The following is a 10,729-nucleotide window of genomic DNA, read 5'->3' on the forward strand; positions in this document are numbered from 1 at the left end:
AAAAACCTATGCAAGGTTTGAAGATCTAGGGAGTAAGATACGAACAATTAGATAATGGAGGATGCGGCTTTCAAGAGCCAATGAACCAGCAAGTAGCCTTCCGGTCATATTCGCTTGGTTGGTGCAAACCAACCGGCGGGCATCATGCATAGAAAAATCAAATTTCCAATCATCATCCAGTGCACCTTCAAATGGTACACCATCACTAGACAATTGGGTCAATTCATAAAAAAGGGATTGGTCAATGACCATTTTTATCCCAAAGACCTCAAAAATCAAGGTACTTTCTTGAATTTCAAGGTTAGAATAAATGGCTTTTACCAATTCAGAATACATAGGCAGTTTTAAAGACATAAAAGGAATAAGATTTGAGTTCTGAAATGCTTGAATGCATTCAAAACTCTCATCAGAAAAGAAATCCATACTATGATCTTAGGGTCAATAATAGAACGAGAGGAGAAGAGATTTGTGTACCGGGTACATTTTTCTTCCAATGAGAACAACAGGAGGAGGAAATGGAGGAAGGAATCGGAGTATCCTGAGCCTCAGAGTGCCGTTGGCTTCTACTCGAAGAACCCTTGTGCTTCTTCGATGGTTCCGCCATTTGAGAGAGTTATTGAAAATTTCAATCGATTGAAATGAAAGAGGATGAAAAAAGATGAATTTTGGACTTTGTGGGACGTGACTTGGATAAGAAATGAGTGAGTTATGGCAGAAAGAAAAATTGGGAACAAGGGTTTCGCGCAAGAGATGAAGGTGGTGGTTCGTGAATTCTAAAATTTGAATTTATAAGCAGCAAGGATGCATTGTAATCGATTACATCTTTTGGTAATCAATTACACTTAGCCTGACTCGCTGCAATCGATTACACATTGTGGTAATCGATTACCAGAGAGCATTTTAGCAGAACTAAGTGCTAAATGACTCTTAAGGTGAATAGATTTGGAAGGGAATCAAAATACTTTATATATGAAAGCTCTTATATGAAAATAAATATAAATAACATAATGGATTTTTGAAAAACTTCATGAATGGCTCTTAAGCAAGTAATTTACATATCATATTAAAAATCATGCAAGAATTATAGACATCATCAAATATTTGTTTTAAAAATAAACTTCATGCTTTGAGAAAGAAAAATAACTCAATCAAACATATAAGCACAAACTCACAATAGCAATCAACCAAGACAAACCAATAAAATTTTGTTAGTCTTCATATAAACAAGTTAATTGAAAGGAAAGTTTCAACCAACTTAAATGGTTTTGATGCTACCTTTTTCATGATTTAAGTGCCTAGATCTTCAAAGATGGAAGTCAGACTTTTGCGTTTTGCTTAATCTTATTGAGAGATGTTCTTATTGCTCTCATGGTCCTTGGATAGAAGGTTGATCTCCTTCTCCAAACCATCAGATGAGTCATTGTCATCCCATGCAATATATGCCTTCTTGGATCTTCTTTCTTCATGGCTTTTTTTCTCATTCTTCTCTGGCCATGATTCATTTGTGGGGCAATGTGCCTTTATGTGACCGGGTCGATAACACTTATAGCATTTAAGTGTTGGGGAACCTTCTTGAGATCTCTTCCCATTGTTGAAGTTATGGCATCTCTCAATTCTTCTATTTTTAACGAATTTATGAAACTTCTTCACAATGAGTGAGAAGTCCTCTTCATCATTAGATTCTTCTTCTTCTTCTTCTTCTTCTTGCATTGAGGAGGAGGCATTGAGTGCTATGCTTCTTTTACTTTTGTCGGTCTCTTCATTTTGGTTGAGACGTTGAAGTTCCATTAGTTTGCCAAAAAGAATGGCAAGAGACATAGAAGAAAGATCTTTACTTTCAGAAATGGCAGTTACCTTGGGCTGTCATTCCCTACTTAAACATCTCAAAACTTTATTAATTAAATCTTCATTAGGAAAGGTTTTTCCTAAGGAGGAAAGGTGATTAACTATGTGTGTGAATCTTTTCTCCATGCTTTGGATGTTCTCATTTGTGTTCATCCTAAAAAGTTCATATTTATGGGTCAGTATATTAATCCTAGATCTCTTAACATCATTTATGCCTTCATGTGTGAGTTGAAGAGTGTCCCACATCTCCTTGGCACTTGTGCAGTTTGAGATTCTAAAATATTCATCTATTCCTAGGGCAGAAGTAATAATATTTTTGGCTTTAAGATTGTATTGAACTCTTCTTCTATCTTCTTGTGACCATTTATCTCTAGGTTTTTCTATTGTTGTGCCTGTTGATGTGCTTCCATCTACTATAGAGGGAACAAAAGGTCTTATTTCTATGGCTTCCCAAATATTGTAGTCTATGGCTTCAATAAAGATTTGCATTCGGGTTTTCCAGTAGTCGTAACCCTCACCATTAAAGATAAGTGGCTTATGGATGGAGTTTCTTTTGGGAAACAGAGAATTTGAGGAGGCAACGAATCTTGAAGTTGTGAAACTTTTCTCAAGAAATCCGCTCTGATACCACTTGTAGGATCAAGTGGCCTTTTGTTAATGTGTCCTGACTAATTAAAAATTTATCCTTCTTAATATTACTAGATTCAATTTGGCTTTACTACTAAGTTATGAGAAAGTAAATAATAGAAACAATAACTTAGACAAAAGTAAAGCGGAAATAAAAATTGCACAGCGGAAAAGTAAAGAGTGTAGGGAAGAAGAAAACAAACACAAGTTTTTATACTGGTTCGGCAAGAACCCTTGCCTACATCCAGTCCCCAAGCAACCACCGATTCTTGAGATTTCCTTTAACCTTGTAAAATCCTTTACAAGCAATGAGCCCCAAAGGATGTCCCCTTCTTTGTGCTCAATGTAACACCAAGTAGATGTACGCTCCACTTGAACTGATCCACAAGAGATGTACCCTCTACTGTTCTTAGTACTACAACCCAAGTAGATGTACGCTCCAATGTGTTAAGACAAGGAATTCTTAGGCAGTTAGTCCCTTGAATCTTTGTAAGGGGAAACAAAAGATATCTCAAGCGTTTAGTCCTTTGAAATCTTTTCTTCAAAGGGAGGAGGAAGAATCAAAAGAATTCTCAGGCGGATAGTCCTTTGAATTCTTTTGGCAAAAGGGAGAAGGAAGAATCAAAAGAATTCTCAAGCGGTTAGTCCTTTGAATTCTTTTGGCAAGAGTGAGAAGGAAGGAATCAAAATAATTCTCAGACGGTTAGCTCTTTCAATTCTTTTGGCAAGAGGAAGAAGGAATGATGAAGAAGAATAACACAAGTTTTTGGTCAATGAACTTTTCTTGACAAAGAAAGTATTGAACAAAAACTCTTAGAAAGATCATGAGAAATGAATCAAAAAATCTGAGTTTGAATGAAAGGAATCAATCTTATTAAAATTTGCGCCATGGTCACATATTTATAGTCATTGGATGACTCAAGTTAAAGTTTGTGACTCTTGGAAATTTCTTTAAAACTAGTCACTTAAAATTTGTGACTCTTTTGAAAACTAGTCACTTTAAAAGTTGTGACTCTTTTTGAAAACTAGTTAAAAGTTGTGACTCTTTAAAAAATCTTCAGAAACTAGTCACTTTAAGAATTGTGACTTTTGGTAATTTAATTTTCAAAATAAGTCACTGGTAATCGATTACCATTGTAGTGTAATCGATTACACATCAACAGATGTGACTCTTCATGTTTAAATTTGAAAACTAAAACGTTTAGAAACACTAGTAATCGATTACAAGTATTGTGTAATTGACTACACAAGTTTGAAACTGTTTTATCACATGTTGTGACTCTTGAAATTTGAAATCTAATGTTTTGAAACATTGGTAATCGATTACATGATTATGGTAATCGATTACAGCTTTGTAAATCAGTTTGAAAAGAATGTTGGCTATTGGTAATTGATTACTGCCTTCTGATAATCGATTACCAGAGAGTATAACTCTTGGTAAAAGATTTTTCTTTGAAAAAATATCTTGAACAAAATTGTGTTATTCAATATTTTGAAAAACACTTTTAATACTTATCTTAATTGAGTCTTCTCTTGATTCTTTACTTGAATCTTGATTCTTGATTGAATGACTCTTTGATTCTTGAAACTTACTTTGATTGAACGGCTCTTTGATTCTTGAAACTTGCTTGACTCTTGATTCTTGACTTGAGTCTTTGGCATCATCAAAATAAACTTGGAAAGCTTTGCTTCCACAAAATAAAGATGAAGGGAGACAAAGAAAAACAAAAAGAAAAAGAAAAAAATCGAAAAATGGAAAAAGAAAAAGAGAAGCTTAAGGAAAGAAAGAGGAGCAAGAGTGAGGTTTCAAGAGAGAAAGAGAGAGATATTACTTTAGCTGAAGGCAAGGAAGTACCATATCCATTGGTACCTTCTAAGAAGGGTAAAGAGTGACACTTAGCCAGATTTCTTGACATCTTCAAGAAGCTGGAGATCATATTGCCTTTTGGAGAAGCTCTCCAACAAATGCCCCTCTTTGCCAAATTTTTAAAAGACATGTTGACCAAGAAGAACCGGTACATACATAGTGATACTATTATAGTGGAAGGTAACTGTAGTGCGGTCATTCAACGCATCCTTCCCCAGAAGCACAAAGATCCTGGAAGTGTCACTATATTGTGTTCCATTGGCGAGGTTGTTGTGGGTAAAGCTCTCATAGACTTGGGAGCTAGTATCAATTTAATGCCTCTCTCCATGTGCCGACGACTTGGAGAGATAGAGATAATGCCCACACACATGACCCTCTAGTTGGCAGATAGCTCCATTGCTAGACCATATGGAGTGATTGAGGATGTGTTGATTCAGGTCAAGCAGCTTGTATTCCCTGTAGATTTTGTGGTTATGGATATAGAGGAGGATCTTGACATTCCCATAATCTTGGGACGTCCTTTCATGTCCACGGCCTGCTGTATAGTAGATATGGGGAAAGGCAAGTTAGAATTGGGTGTGGAGGATCAGAAAGTCTCATTCGACTTATTTGAAGCAATGAAGCATCCAAATGATAAGAAAACTTGCTTTGATCTGGACAAGGTAGAACAAGAAATAGAATTAGCTGCTACAACCATGGTATTGCACTCTCCATTGGAAAAAAACATTGATTAATCATGTAGAATGTCTGACTAAAGAGGAGGAACATGAAGTGCATACTTGTATTAAAGAGTTGGATGATGCAGGAGAAAATTTTGAGGGACATACTGCATTTGAAGAATTGAAGAATGGTGGGCAAATAGAAAAACCAAAAGTTGAATTGAAGACCTTGCTTGAACATTGGAAGTATGTATTCTTGGAAGACAATGACTCCTAACCAGTGATTATTAGCAGCTCGTTGAAGAAAACAGAAGAAGATCAGCTAGTGTAGATTTTGCAGAGACACAAAGTTGCAATTGGATGGCACATATCTGACTTGAAAGGAATTAGTCCATCTTATTGCATGCACAAAATCAATATGGAAGCTGATTATAAACCAGTGAGACAGCTTCAAAGAAGACTGAACCCAATCATGAAAGAAGAGGTGCGTAAGGAGGTGCTTAAGTTGTTGGAAGCAGGCCTTATTTATCCCATCTCGGATAGTGCATGGGTTAGCCCTGTGCAAGTTGTCCCTAAGAAAGGAGGTATGACAATCATTACAAATGATAAATATGAGTTAATCTCCACAAGGACTGTCACGGGGTGGAGAATGTGCATTGACTATCGGAAGCTGAATGATGCCTCTCAAAAGGACCATTATCCACTTCCTTTCATGGACCAGATGCTTGAAAGACTCGCAGGGCAATCCTATTATTGTTTTCTGGATGGGTATTCTGGCTATAATCAAATTGTTGTAGATCCCAAAGATCAAGAGAAGACTGCTTTCACCTGCCCTTTTGGTGTATTCGCACATCGGCGCATGCCTTTTGGTCTATGCAATGCCCCAACAACATTTCAGAGGTGTATGATGGCAATTTTTTTTGATATGGTGGAAAAATGCATTGAAGTTTTCATGGACGATTTCTCTATTTTTGGGACATCTTTTGTTGGGTGGCTATCAAATCTTGAAAGAGTATTACAGAGATGTGAAAAGTCCAATCTAGTTCTCAATTTGGGAGAAATGTCATTTCATGGTTCAAGAAGGAATAGTGTTGGGGCATAAAATTTCAGTAAGGGGAATAGAGGTGGACAAGGCAAAGATTGATGCAATTGAGAAACTTCCTCCTCCAATGAATGTCAAGGGAGTGAGAAGTTTCTTAGGACATGCAGGGTTCTATAGGCGATTCATAAAAGATTTCTCAAAAGTCACCAAACCACTTAGCAATCTGTTGAATAAAGATGTTGCTTTTGTGTTCAATGAAGAGTGCATGGAAGCATTTAATGATCTGAAAACCAGATTAGTGTCTGCTCCAGTAATTACAGCACTAGATTGGGGACAACAATTTGAGTTGATGTGTGATGCGAGTGACTATGCCGTAGGTGTAGTGCTTGGACAAAGGAAGGGAAAAAATTTTCATGCTATATACTACGCCAACAAGGTTCTAAATGATGCACAGGTGAACTATGCTACCATAGAAAAAGAAATGATGGCAATTGTCTATGCACTTGAAAAGTTCAGATCTTATTTTGTAGGCTCAAAAGTTATCATCTACACTGATCATGCTGCTATTAAATATTTGCTCAACAAGGCTGATTCCAAACCCAGATTGATAAGATGGATCTTGCTACTGTAAGAATTTGATTTGGTAATTTGGGATAAAAAGGGATCAGAAAATGTTGTAGCTGACCATTTGTCTAGATTGGTGAATGAGGAAGTCACATTGAAAGAAGCTGAAGTTAGAGATGAATTCCCTGATGAATCATTATTCTTGGTGAGTGAGAGACCTTGGTTTGCCGATATGGCCAACTTTAAAGCTGCAGGAATCATCCCAAAGGACTTAACTTGGCAGCAGAGGAAGAAATTCCTACATGATGCTCGATTCTATATCTGGGATGAACCACACTTGTTCAAGATAGGAGCTGACAATCTCCTATGAAGATGTGTGACACAAGAAGAGGCCAAGAACATATTATGGCATTACCACAACTCTCCATGTGGCGGCCATTATGGTGGAGATAAGACAACGACCAAGGTTTTACAATCTGGATTCTTTTGGCCCACGCTTTTCAAAGATGCTCACCAGCATGTGCTACACTGTGATCAATGTCAGAGGATGGGGGGTATATCAAGAAGAAATGAAATGCTTCTAAAGAATATTATGGAGGTTGAGGTATTCGATTGCTAGGGGATTGATTTTGTAGGTCCCTTCCCTTCGTCTTTTGGCAATGAATATATACTTGTGGTTGTTGACTATGTCTCAAAATGGGTTGAGGCAGTGGCTACCCCGCATAATGATGCTAAGATTGTGGTAAATTTTTTGAAGAAGAACATTTTCTCAAGATTTGGGGTGCCCAGAATTCTGATTAGCAATAGAGACACACACTTCTGCAATAATCAGCTACAGAAGGTGTTGAAGCAATATAATGTGACACACAAAGTAGCATCACCTTATCACCCCCAAACCAATGGGAAAGCAGAAGTAACGAACAGGGAATTGAAAAAGATTTTGGAGAAGACTGTAGCTTCTACTAGAAAAGACTGGTCTATCAAATTAGATGATGCTTTATGGGCATACAGAACAACATTCAAGACTCCGATAGGCTTATCTCCATTTCAGATGGTGTATGGCAAGTCTTGTCACTTACCAGTTGAGATGGAATATAAAGTATATTAGGCCTTGAAGTTTTTGAACTTTGATGAAGTCGTATTTAGAGAACAAAGGAGGCTCCAGCTTTTGGATTTGGAAGAGATGAGATTAACAACTTATGAATCTTCAAAGTTGTATAAAGAAAAGGTCAAAAAGTATCATGATGAAAAGCTGCTCAAGAAGGACTTTCAGCCAAGACAACATGTGTTGCTTTGTGAAGCTTTGTGATCCTCACTCTAAAGATCCAGACAGGACATATGGATCTGGACCATTTGTGAAGCTTTGTATAAATTGTTTCCAAGAAAGCTTAAATCGAAATGGTCTGGACCATTTACCATCAAGAAAGTCCAACCATATGGAGCAGTGGAGCTTTGTTATCCTCACTCTAAAGATCCTGACAGGACATGGGTAGTGAACGGACAAAGGTTGAAGCAATATCACGGTGGAGCTATTGAAAGATTTAACATTGTTCTACACTTCAATCCAGGATAACAAGAAGATGCATCAAGCTAATGACATTAAAAGAGCGCTTACTGGAGGCAACCCAACTTTTCTTTCCCTTTTCTCTTTTTCATTCTGTATCTCTTGCATGTAGTTAGGATAGTTGCTTGTGATTGTGATTATTTTATCAACCTATTTAGTAGTGAACAAGGGGGTTTTTAAGCCTAAGTGAAGAGATGGATAGAAAAGACTTAGAAATTTTTTTCAATTGTCCATCCGCTAAGTGCAACCTTTATGCTTAGCGCCATGTCTTCACATGCTAAGCCTGAGCTTGCTTGCGCTAAGCACTTCAACCCCTGGCTTGTTGGCTGAATAGTTCAGCTAAGCGCACATCACTACACTAAGCCCAACATCTTCACTGCAATTGAACTTCAAGCAGTGGGCTTAGCGGAGATGATGCGCTAAGCGCCACTCATTCTCTGGAAAAATCTATTGTAGCAGCGCTAAGCGTGCTGTCCTGGGCTAAGCCCCATATTCATTCTGGAATTGAAATTTCACGAGTTGGGCTTAGGGCAGGATGCGCTAAGCACCAATCCCTTACTGTTTTTGAAATTCTTGGAAGTGCACTTAGCGTGCTTGTTGTGCTAAGTTTGAACTACTCTCTGTAAGTTGAAGCTTGATTGTGCGCTAAGCCTTACATCTTAGGCTAAGCACATATTGCAAAAAAAATTTGTGTTGCAGAAAGCGCTAAGCGCAGCCTGTGGTGCTAAGCCCTAGATCCTCTCTGGAATTTGAAACTTCAAGTTGAGCTTAGCACGAGGTTAGGCTAAGCTCATGGGCTTTAAACTCAAATGTCATGTTGGCACGTTAAGCGTAGCTATGTGCTAAGCACGCCAAATGAAAATGCTAAAATAGAATACAACTTCCAATAGCAGTTACCATTTACACTTCAAAGCCTTCACTCCCTTGTGCTTGTGCCCACATTCGTGCTTTTGTGCATTTTGTTGCCTGTGCTTCAAGTTATTCCTGCTTTTTTTGCTCTCATCTTGCATTCCATCATAATCCAAATAAGTAGTGCTTCATTTTCATTTTCATTTTCATGTTTTGAACCTTAGGATAGAAGATTTCTTGCTTTGTTAGCTTGCATTGCTTTTTAGGCTAGGGTTTCTAGCTTTAGGGTTTGCTATTTTAGGATTTAGGTTAGGTTTTAGAGCCCCTTAGGGGCAATGCTTGAAAAAGGGGTGAAAACCCCTGTGTTTCTGTTGCAAATCACGATGAACGCACTAAGTGTGCCTGCTACGCTTAGCTTGTTCATCGTAGCTGTTAAATTTTTTTTTTTGGAGTTCCAGATGATTGCACTAAGCCCGACCGTGTCGCGGTAAGCGCGTTCATCCTTCTGATGAGTTTCAACGATGAGTATGCTAAGCGCGTCTGTGCGCTAAGCGTCACTAGTGTTTCAGACACTTAGATTTTTTAAAAAATTTTGGATCAGCGCTAAGCCTGACCTATCAGGCTAAGCACTACTTTGCTTCTGTTTTTCAACCTTTGAATAAGGCTAAGCGCAGCTTGCTAAACTAAGCCCTTGTTATGTTTCATGGAGGTTGAGCCAATCGCACCCTACTGCGCTAAGCTCGACTCTCTTACTATTTTTAAACTTTTGTAATCATGCTAAGCCCGAGTGTCATTCTGGTGAGGCTGAGCTAAGCGGGCCTTGCTGCGCTAAGCTCAAGTCCTCTACTGTTTTAAAAATTGTAGATTTAGGCAAAGCCCAGCATGCTGCGCTAAGCCTAATCTACAGAAAAAAAAATTGTGTCTTCAGGCTAAGCACATGTCTGTCGTGCTTAGACCATGAGTAAATTTGCATAAGGTGTGCTAAGCCCAGCATGCTGCGCTAAGCGCCTAATCCAGTTTTTGGTATCAAAGAAAAGAAAGGCACCTGCCACACCTTCCCAGGTCCGATATGACAGATCAAGGTTCACTTCTCCAGAGGCTTGGGAAAGGTACACAGACATAGAGGAATAATTGGAACTATTGTATCAAGCCTTTTTGTAACCATTTTTATTAGAAATGAATTTTGCAACATCTGATTTTGTACCACTGAAAGATTGGGCCAAATACTTACAAATAGTGGTGCCTAGAAAGATACTTACAGAGAGAAATGTGGTGATATACCACACTGAGTTCGATGATTTCAAAGAAGAGCTTGAGAGAAGAAATTGGCATGAAGAGTTGACCAGCTTTGTTGAAGGTAGCATTGATGTTGCCATTGTAAAAGAATTTTATGCTAACCTCTATGATCCAGAGGATAAATTACCAAAACAGGTGAGGGTCAGAGGCCATCTAGTGAAGTTTGATGAAGACGCCCTCAACACATTCTTGAAGACCCCTGTGATCATTGAGGAGGGGGGAACACTATCTACTTATTCCATGTTCGCACTCCTGATGCCTGATCCTCAGGAATTGGCAGCCAAGCTCTGTATCCCAGGGAGGGGATTTGAGCTTAATGCTGATGGCTTGTCATTGAAGATCCTCAGAAAGAGCCTGACTACCATTGCTCAGACGTGCAGCGTGCTTTCTTTCTCAAACTTGGTCCCTACCTCACA

The sequence above is a fragment of the Glycine soja genome, chromosome 3 (assembly GCF_004193775.1).
Source record: "Glycine soja cultivar W05 chromosome 3, ASM419377v2, whole genome shotgun sequence".
Taxonomy (NCBI): domain Eukaryota; kingdom Viridiplantae; phylum Streptophyta; class Magnoliopsida; order Fabales; family Fabaceae; genus Glycine; species Glycine soja.